At 35.8% G+C, this 11567-nt stretch overlaps 1 pseudogene; it reads left to right on the forward strand.

The window, feature by feature from the left end:
- Positions 1-819: 819 nt before the first annotated feature.
- LOC129030005 (succinate--CoA ligase [ADP-forming] subunit beta, mitochondrial-like) lies at positions 820-2081 on the forward strand (annotated as a pseudogene).
- The last annotated feature ends 9486 nt before the right edge of the window (positions 2082-11567 follow it).

Here is an 11567-nt window from a genome sequence, read left to right on the forward strand (position 1 = left end):
CGAAATATTCAAAATAATAATGGCTAAGAATTTAACTAAACTCATGACAGACAGCAAACAACAGATCCAGAATGCACACAGGACTCTAAGCAGACTAAACATAAACAAAAAGCAAAACCTATACCTATGCATATCATATTCACATTGCAGAAAACAAATGCAAAATGGAAAATCTTGCAAGAAGGCACAGGAGATAAAAAAAAAAAACTTACCTATAGAGAAACAATGAAAAAATTTACATCAGAATTCTTAACATAAACCATTCAAACAAGAAAGAATGGAGTTAAATATTTAACATTTTGAAAGAATGAAACCACCATTCCATAATTATATATTCAGTAAAGTAATCCCTCAAAAGTTATGAAGGAATAAAGGCTCCTCATAGAAACAAAAGCTAAAGGAATTTATTGCCAGTAGACCTGCCCACTTAGAAATTTGAAACGTTCTTTAGGGAGAAGGAAAATGATATAGGCCAAAAACTAAGATTACCCAAAGAAAAGAAAATGTCAGCAAAGGAATGCATGAAGGTAAAATAAAATCTTTTCTTCTTATTAATGTCTTATTAAGCTATTAGTAATAGCTTAATTTCTAATTAATAATTGATCCAAAATAAAAAAGTTTGTTTCAAGTTATAACAGCAGCAATATAGTAGATGATTACAGCATATGGATAAGTAGAATGAATGATAGCAATGCCATAAGGAAAGGGAAAAGAGAATTGGAAATTCTCTATTACAAAGCAGCTGGAGGCACACAGCAGGAGGGGACAGGGTCAGACTTAGGAATGGTGGCCTTCACGTTCTATAGCTGACAAGTAGCTGCCACTTTTCACAGCCATCAGTCCCAGACCAGACCATAGTACACTCTACTGCCCAGGTTCTGGGAATTTCTGAGCTGTTTAATAACCAATAACTCCAAGTACAGCAGCAACAGCAAAAGAATCTCTCACTACATGAATATATGAATATGAAATTGTTGCAAGAAGCTGGTGTCTCCCTTCCAAAGGATATGTGGCAAAGTCACCAGATGAAGCTGACGTAATTGTCAAAAAATTAGGTTCTAAAGATATTGTGATAATGGCACAGAATTTTGCTTGTGGTAGAGAAAAAGGAACATTTGAAAGCAGTCCCAAAAGAGAAGTGAAGATAGTTTTCTGTCAAGAAGCAAAAGCTGTTTCCTCTCAAATTATCGGGAAAAAGTTGTTTACCAAGTAAACAGGAGAAAAGGACAAAATATGCAATCAAGTATTGATCTGTGAGCAAAAATATCCCAGGAGAGAATACTACTTTCCAGTAACAATGGAAAGGTCATTTCAAGGTCCAGTATAAATAGGAAGTTTGCAAGGTGGTGTCAACCCTGAAGATGTTTCTGCTGAGACTCCTGATGTAATAAAGAATCTATTGATGTCGTAGAAGGCATCAAAAAGGAACAAGCTCTCCAGCTTGCACAGAATATAAGATTTCCACCTACTATTGTGGATTCTGTGGCAGAAAACATGGTCAAGCTTTACAATCTTTTTCTGAACTACAACACAACCATGATAAAAATAAGCTCAACAGTATAAGATTCAGATGGAGCTCTGCTATGTTTGGACACAAAGATCAATTTTGATTCTAATTCAGTCTATCGCCAGAAGATCTTTGATCTACAGGACTGGGCTCAGGAAGATGAAAGGAACAAAGATGAAGCTAAGCCACATCTCAATAACATTGGCCTCAGTGGAAAAATAGGCTGTCTAGTAAATGGTGCTGGTTTGGCTATAACCACAATAGATATAAGAAAACTTCATAAAGAGACTCCAACCAGCTTCCTTGTTGTTCATGTTAGTGCTATAGTCCATCAAGTAACAGAATCATTTATGCTTATCACTGCAGATAAAAAGAGGTACTGGCTATTCTGGTCAACATTTTTGGAGGAATCACTTGATGTTATATTATTACACAGGGTATAGTTCTGGCTGTGAAAGATTTTGAAATTAAAATATCTGTTGTGGTACATTTACAAGGTTCACCAGTTAATGATGCTAAGGCACTACTAGCAGAAAAGCTACTAGAATGGCTTCAAAGCTCTCTGAAATGGTGACCTTAGTCAAGCAAACCCTTGAATATATATATATTATGTAAGTTGCCAACATGATCTTAAAAAGCCCATGAATGACTGAAAATGTTAATTGGCTATAATCATTGAAAATACTATCTTCTGTGTTATTGTTCTTTTTCTTTTCAGTGTGTGAAGACTGTAATTGTGATCTAGGCACACAAACTTTTAGAAGCATTTGGTGTGCATTTCATTCTGCTATTCAGGATGGACTATTTATATAAAGAACATATAATGCAGGTGTCTAGTTTTGTTTTATCAGTCTTCTTCACTTCTACAGAATATCACTTGGAATGTGCCTGTTTATATTGTTGGATATAAAGTTCTACATTGACAAGAGTCCTACAAACAAAATAAATGTGAAGAAAAATAACAAAATTGTTGGACTACCCTTTTAAAAAGAGGTAAAATTTATAGGTTAAGAGATAAAATAGAATAATAGAAAATGCTCAATTAAAATTAAAAAGGCAGAAGAGAAATAAAAAAAAGTATAACAAGAGTTAAAAACATGGTAGATATTAAGCCGACTATATCAATAATTACTTTAACTGTGAATGGTCTAAATACACCAATTAAAAGACAGACTGTCAGAGTAAATGAAATATACAAGACACACCTGTACATTCTACATGAAACCCACTTTCAATACAAATACTCAGGTTAAAGAGATGGAGAAAGATATACTACACTAACACTGATCAAAAAAAATAAAAAGAAAGAAAAGAGGAATAACTATTGTATTAGTCAGGATTCTCTAGAATAACAAAACTAATAAGATAGATGTATATATAAAGGCGAGTTTATTAAGGAGTATTAACTCACATGATCACAAGGTCCCACAACAGTTCATCTGCAAGCTGATGAGCAAGGAAGCCAGTCTAAGTCCCAAAGCTGAAGAACCTGGAGTCCAACATTCAAAGGCAGGAAGCATCCAGCACAGGAAAAAGATGTAGGCTAGGAGGCTAAGTCTGTCTAATCTCTCCACATCCTACTGCTTGCTTTTTATTCTGGCAGCTGATTAGATGGTGCCCACCCAGATTGAGGGTGGGTCTGCCTCTCCCAGTCCACTGACTCAAATGTTAATCTCCTTTGGCAACACCCTCACAGACACACCCAGGATCAATACTTTGCATCCTTCTATCCAATCAAGCTGACACTCAGTATTAACCATCACAACTATGTTAATTTCAGACAAAGCAGACTACAGAACAAATAAAATTTTCGGGAACAAATAAGGGCATTGCATAAGAATAAAGTATTCAGTTCTACAAGAAGACAACAATCTTTAACCTGTATGCAATGAAGAAGAGATTATCAAAGTAAGTGAAGTAAAAAAATTGAAAGAACTATCATTAAACTACCATTGACACTCTTCATAGAATTAGAAAAAAACTACTTTAAAATTTATATGGAACCAAAAAAGAGACCATATAGCCAAGCCAATCCTAAGCAAAAAGAACAAAGCTGGAGGCATCACACTACCAGACTGCAAACTATACTACAAGGCTACAGTAACCAAAACAGCATGATACTGGTATAAAAACAGACACAGACCAATGAAACAGAATAGAGAACTCAGAAATAAGACCACACATCTACAATCATCTGATCTTCAACAAACCTTACAAAAATAAGCAACAGGGAAATGATTCCATATTTAATAAATGGTGCTGGGAGAACTGGCTAGCCATATACAGAAAATTGAAACTGGATACCCTCATTAAACCACTCAACTGCTGGACCTAATAAGAGAAAATAGCAAGGCTGCAGGATGAAAAGTTAATAAACAATAATGAATGCTTTCCTGTATACCTGCAGTGATCAATTAGAATTTGAAATTATAAAGCCATTTACAAGAGTATGAAAAATTAAATATTTAGGTGTAAGTCTAACAAAATATGTACATAATCTATATGTGGAAAACAAGAAAATCCTAATAAAAGAAATTAAAGATCTAAATAAAAAATATAGACCATGTTTGTGGATTGCAAGACGATTATGGAAAGATATCAATTTTTCCAAATTTGATTTATAGATTTACTGTAATCCCAGTAAAAATCTCAGCAAACTACTGTATAAATAATGGTAAAATAATTCTAAATATTTTATGGCATGACAAAAGAACTAGAAGAGTCAAAATATTATTGAAGACAAACTAAGTTGGAGGACCAACACTACCTGATTTCAAGACTTAATATACAGGTGCAGTAAGCAAGACAGTATAGTATTGATGAAAAAATAAGCAAATAGATCAATAGAATAGACTAGAGAGAGCCCAGAAATAGATCCACACAAACATAGCCAATTAATCTTTGACAGGGGACAAAGACAATTAAATGCAGAACAAATAGTCTTTTCAACAAATGCTTCTTGAATAATTGGATATCCCTATATAAAGCAAAAACAAAAACAAAAAACCAAATAACAAAAGACAAAAATGTAGAAATATACCTTATGCAAAAATTAACTCAAAATGGATCATAAAAATAAATGTAAAACACAAAACTAAAAAACTCTAAAAAAAAAAAAAAAAAGAAATCACAGGAGAAAATTTAAGTGACCTTGAGTTGGACTATACATTGTCAGATACAACACCAAATCACAATTCTTGAAAGAAAAACGAATGACTGGTTAGACTTTATTAAAATTAAAAACTTTACTATGCAAATGATACTGTTAAGAGCAACAAAAAACAAGCCATAGACTGAAGGGAAATATTGGTGAAACACATATCTGGGAAAATAAGCTTCCAGAATAGCAAAGAACTCTTAAACCTCAACAATAAGAAAACAAATGCCCTAATTTAAAAATGGGCAAAATATCTAAATGGATATAGCATTATAAAAAATATATAGATGAAAATTAAGTATAGAAAAAGATTTGTAACATTTCTATTTAGGGAATTGATAACTGAAACAGACATAAGATTGTCTAAAATCTATAAAACTGACAGTACCAATTGCTGATGAGGATGTGAAGCAACAGGAACTCTCATTTATTGCTGGTGAAATGCAAAATTGTGCCTCCACTTTTTAAGACAGTTTAGGTAATTTTTACAAAGGTAAAAATAGTCTTACATAGGATTGATCAATGATGTTCCTAGGTATTTACCCAACTGATTTAAAAACTTCTGTCACACAAAATCTGCATAGAAACCTTTATAGCAATTTTATTTATAAGTGCCAAACTTTCAAGAAAACAAGATGTCCTTCAAACAGGTGGTGCAATAAATAAACTGTGGCATATATATTATCAAATTATATGATATTTTCAAAATGGAAAATCTCTAGAGACAGTAAAAATATTAGTTGTCACCAGGAGTTTAGGGGGAGCTGAATAGTGATACAAAGGGGAATTTTTGGGGTTGTGAAACTATTTTTAGAGACTATAATTGTGAGTATATGACACTCTGTCTTCATCAAAGCCCCAAAATACTTATAACACAAAAAGTAAACTGTAATGGATACAAATTTAATTTGAAGATGTCACTCTGGTAGTCAAAGAAATCCCAAAACAGAATGCAAAATATGACAAAACAATCTAACTGAATTACAAATGCATGACATAATCTCACTTAATGGGCTGGGGGAAAAGGAGCTTATGTAAGTAACTTTATGCTCCTAAAGAGAAAAGCATAATTATCTTGTGTGTGTGGTTGATAATTTTAATTTTATTTATTTATTTTTCCAACTTTTATTTTAGATTCAGGGAGTATATATATGTACAGATTTGTTAGCTGAGTATGTTGTGTGATTTTGAGGTTTGGGATATGAATGATTCTGTTACCCAGGTACTGAGCATAGTCCCTAATAGTTAATTTTTCAGCTCTTATCCCTCTTTCCCCTCTAGTGTCCCCCATTTCCCCATTTTCTATTGTTGTCACCTTTATGTCTATGAGTACCCAATGTTTAGCTCCCATTCATAAGTGAGAATATGCAGTATTTCATTTTAAGTTTCTGCACTAATTTGTTTTGATTAATGGTCTCCAGCTACATCTATGTTGCTGCAAAGGACATGATTTCATTCTTTTTTTATGACTGGATAGTATTCAACAGTGTGTATGTACCACATTTTCTTAATCTAATTCACCACTGATTGGCACCTAGGTTGATTCCATCTCTTTCCAATTGTGAATACTGCTTTGATGAACATGCAAGTGCATATGTCTTTGTGGTAGAAAGATGTGGATATATACACACACACCCAGTAATGGGATTGATAGGTCTAATGGTAGTTCTTAGTTATTTGAGAAACCTCCAAACTGCTTTTCATAGTGACTGAACTAATTTACATTCCCATCAACCGTGTATAAGCAATCCCTTTTCTTCACAGCCTTGCCAACATCCACTTGTCTGTTTGACTTTTTAATAATCACCTTTCTAACTTGTGTGAGATGGTATCTCATGTAGTTTTCATTTCTATTTCTTGGATGATTAGTGATGTGGAGCATTTTTCATATGTTTCTTGGCCACTTGCATGTCTTTTCTCTTCTGAGAAGTGTCTGTTCATGTCTTTTGCCCATTTTTAAAGGGTGTTATTAGTTTTTTGCTTCTTCAATTGCTTAAGTCCCTTACAGATTCTGTATATTAGACCCTGTTAGATGCATAGTTTGAAAATATTTTCTCCTATTCTATAGATTATCTCTTTATGCTGTTGATAGTTTTCTTTACTGAGCAGAAGCTCTTTAATTAGGCCTGACTTGTCAGTTTTGGTTTTCTTACAACTGCTTTTGAGGACGTAGACATAAATTATTTCCCAAGGCCAAGGTCCAGAGTGGTGTCTCCTACATTTTCTTCTAAGATTCTTACAGTTTGAGGTCTTACATTTAAATATTTAATTCCTCTTGAGTTATTTTTTGTATATGATGAAATGTAAGGGTCCAGTTTCATTCTTCTGCACATGGCTAGCCAGCTAAACCATCACCATTTATTGAATAGAGCATCCTTTCTCCCTTGCTTATTTTTGTCAACTTTGTCAAAGATCAGGTAGTTATAAATGTGTGGCTTTATTTTAGGGTTCTCTATTCCCTTCCGTTGGTCTATTTGTCTGTTTTTGTAACAGAACCATGCTGTTTTGGTTACTGTAGCCTTATAGTACAGCATAGTTTGAAGTCAAGTAATGGGATGCCTCCAACTTTGTTTTTTTTGCTTAGTATTGTTTTGGCCATTTGGGAACATCTTTGGTTCCATATGAATTTTAAAATTTTATAGTTTCTTGTATTTCTGTGAAAAATTATATTGTTAGGTTGATAGGAATGGCATTAAATCTGTAGTTTGTTTTGGGGGCTATGGCCATTTTAACAATATTGATTTTTCCAATCCATGAGCATAGAATGTTTTTCCATTTGTTTGTGTCATTATCATCTATGATGTCTTTTAGCATTATTTTATAGTTCACATACAGGTCTCTCACTTTGTAGGTATTTTAATACCTAGGTATTCCTAGGTATTTTATTTTTTCATAGCTATAGTAAATAAAATTGTGTTATTAATTTGGCTCTTAGCTTGAATGTTATTGGTGTATAGAAATACTACCCATTTTTTATACATCGATTTTATATCTTGAAACATTACTGAAATTTTTTCTCAGTTCCAGGAGCCTTTTGATGCAGTCTTTAGTGTTTTCTATGTATAGGATCATATCGTCTGTGAAGAGAGATAGTTTGACTTCTTCTTTTCCTATTCAATTGTCTTTTCTTTCTCTTGTCTGATTGCTCCACCTAGGACTTTCAGTACTATGCTGAAAAGGAGTGGTGAGAGTGGGCATCCTTGTCTTGTTACAGTTCTCAAGGGGAAAGCTTCCAGTTTTTGCCCATTGAATGTTAGCCATGGGTTTGTCATAGACGGCTTTTATTATTTTGAGGTATGTCCTATTGATGCCTAGTTTCTTGAAGGTTTTTATAATGAAGGAGTATTAAATTTCATTAAAAGTTTTCTCTATGTCTATTGAGATGGTCATGTAGTTTTTATGTGGTGAATCACATTTATTGATTTACATACGTTGAACTAACCCTGTATTCCAGGAATAAAGCATACTTCATCATGGTGACTTAATCTTTTGATGTGCTGTTGAATTCAGTTGGCTAGTACTTTTTGAAGATTTTTACATCTATGTTCATTAGGATTATTGGCCTATAGTTTTCTTTTTTTGTTCTGTCTTTTCCATGTTTTGGTATCAGGGTGATCCTGGCTTTGTAGAAAGCACTAGGGCGGAGTCTATTATCCTTGATTTTGGGGGGAATATGATATGGTTTGGCTGTGTCCCTAACCAAATCTGATCTTGAATTCCCACCCATTGTGGGAGGGACCTGGTGAGAGGTAACTGGATCACAGGGCATGTCTTATCCATGCTGTTCTTATGGTGGTGGGTGGGTCTCATGAGATCTGATGGTATTATAAGGAGGAGTTTCTTTGTACAAGCTCTTTTGTATTCTTTGACTCCTGCCATCCATGTAAAATGTGACTTGTTCCTCCTTGCCTTCCACCATGATTGTGAGGCTTCCCCAGCCACATGAAACTGTAAGTCCATATTAAACCTCTTTTGTAAATTGCTCAGTCTCAGGTATGTCTTTATCAGCAGCATGAAAACGGACTAATCCAGTAAATTGGTACCAGTAGAGTGAGCCACTGCTGAAAAGAACCAAATATGTGGAAGCAACTTTGGAACTGGTTAACAGGCAGAAGTTGAAACAGTTCAGAGGGCTCAGAAGAAGACAGGAAGATGTGAGAAAGTTTGGAACTCCCTAGAGATTTGTTGAATGGCTTTGACCAAAATGCTGATAATGATATGGACAATGAAATCCAAGCTGAGGTGGTCTCAGATAGAGTTGAGGAACTTGTTGGGAACTGGAGCAAAGGTGACTCTTGTTATGTTTTAGCAAAGAGATTGGTGGCATTTTGCCCCACCCTAGAGATTTGTGGAATGTTACACTTGAAAGAGAGGATTTAGGGTATCTGGCAGAAGAAATTTCTAGGCAGCAAAGCATTCAAGAGGTGACTTGGGTGCTATTAAAGGCATTCAGCTTTATAAGGGATGCAGAGCATAAAAGTTCAGAAAATTTACAGCCTGACAATGCAATAGAAAAGAAAATCCCATTTTCTGAGGAGAAATTCAAGCTGGCTGCAGAAATTTGCATAAGTAACGAGGATCAAAATTTTAATCCCCAAGACAATAGGGAAAATGTCTTCAGAGCATGTCATAGGCCTTCATGGCAGTTCCTCCCATCACAGGCCCAGAGGCCTAGGAATAAAAAGTAGTTTCTAGGGCTGGGCCCTTGTGTTGTGTCTCCTTGCTGTGTGCAACCTAGGGACCTGGTGCCCTGCATCCCAGCTGCTCCAGCCATGGCTGAAAGGGGTCAATATAGAGATCAAGCCATGGCTTCAGAGGGTGCAAGTCCCAAGCCTTGGCAGCTTCCATGTGGTGTTGAACCTGTGAGTGAACAGAAGTCAAGAATTGGGGTTTGGGAACCTCTGCCTAAATTTCAGAAGACGTACGGAGATGCCTGGATTCCCAGGCAGAAGTTTTCTGTGGGGGCAGGGCCCTCATGGAGAACCTCTGTTAGGGCAGTGCAGAAGGGAAATGTTGGGTCAGAGCTCCCACACAGAGTGTCTACTGGGGTACTGCCTAGTGGAGCTGTGAGAAGAGGGCCACAGTCTTCCAGACCCCAGAATGGTAGATCCACTGACAGCTTGAACCATGCACCTGGAAAAGCCACAGGCACTCAACACCAGCCCATGAAAGTAGCTGGGAGGGAGGCTGTGCCCTGCAAAGCCACAGGGGCAGAGCTGCCCAAGACCACGAGAACCCACCTCTTGCATCAGAATGACCTGGTTGTGAGGCATAGAGTCGAAGGAGATCATTTTGGACCTTTAAGATTTAACTGCTCCACTGGATTTTGGACCTGCATGGGGTCTCTAGCCACTTTGTTTTGGCCAATTTCTCCCATTTAGAGTGGGTGTATTTACTCAACACCTGTACCCCCACTGTATCTAGGAAGTAACTAATCTGCTTTTGATTTTACAGGCTCATAGGTGGAAAAGTCTTGCCTTGTCTCAGATGAGACTTTGGACTGTGGACTTTTGAGTTAATGCTGGAATGAATTAAGACTTTGGGGGACAGTTGGGAAGGCATGATTGGTTTTGAAATGTGAGGATATGATATTTGGGAGAGGCCAGGGGTGTAATGTGTTAATGTGTAATATGGTTTGGCTACGTTCCCACCCAAATCTCATCTTGAATTCCCACATGTTGTGGGAGGGACCTGGTGGGAGGAACATGGGGGCAGTTCTTTCCCATAATGTTCTCATGGTAGTGGGGGGATCTCACAAGAGATCTGATAGTATTTAAGGGGGAGTTTCTCTGCACAAGCTCTTTTTTTTCTCTGTCTGCTGCCATCCATGTAAGATGTGACTTGTTCCTCCTTGTCTTCCATCATGATTGTGAGGCTTCCCAAGCCACGTGAAACTGTAAGTCCATATTAAACCTCTTGCCCAGTCTTGGGTATGTCTTTATCCAGGACATGAAAATGGACTAATACAAATAGCTTTAGTAGAACAATTACCTGTTCTTTCTTGAATGTCTGGTAGTATTTGGCTGTGAATCCATCTTGTCCACGGCTTTTTTTGGGGTGGTAGGTATTTTATTACTGATTCAATTTTGAAACTCAATATTGCTCTGTTAAGTGTTTAAGTTTCTTCCTAATTCAATTTTGGAAAGTTATTTGTCTCCAGGAATTTATCCATTTCCTCTAGATTTCCTAATTTGTGTGCATAGACATGTTTATAATAGTGTCTGAGCATCTATGGTATGTCTTTGGAATTAGTAGTAACATCACCCTTGTCATTTCTGATTGTGCTTATTTGGATCTTCCCTTTCTTTGTTAATATAGCTCGTGGTCTATTGATCTTGTTTCAACTTTCAAATAATCAACTTTTGTTTTCTTTTTGTGTGTGTGTGGATTTTTGGATCAAATTTTATTCAGTTCAGCTCTGATTTTAGTTATTTCTTTTCTTCAGCTAGTAGTTTGTTCTTTTTTTTCCTAGTTCTTCTAGGTGTGATGTTAGATCATTAAGTTGAAACCTTTCTAGCATTTGAGGTAGGACTTTAGCACTACAGACTTTCCTCTCAACATTGCTTTTGCCGTATTCGAGATTTTGACATGTTGTGTCTCTGTCTTCATTTATTTATAAGAATGTTTTCATTTCTGCCTTAATTTTATTGTTTGCCTAAAAATCATTCAGGGGTAAATTGTTTAATTTTCATGTAGTTATGTGGTTTTGAGAGATTTTCTTGGCAATGATTTATATTTGTATTCCACTGTGGACTGATTATATGTTTGGTATGATTTTGATTTTTTTAAATTTGTTGATACTGAGCGTAATTCTCTACTCATAAGTCTAGGCTGCACATAGTGCCTTCTTTTCAAAGAGTATGAGATGGAAAAGGGTAACTTTACAGTGGAGAAATCTGACAA

The sequence above is a fragment of the Pongo pygmaeus genome, chromosome 12, assembly GCF_028885625.2.
Source record: "Pongo pygmaeus isolate AG05252 chromosome 12, NHGRI_mPonPyg2-v2.0_pri, whole genome shotgun sequence".
Taxonomy (NCBI): Eukaryota; Metazoa; Chordata; class Mammalia; order Primates; family Hominidae; genus Pongo; species Pongo pygmaeus.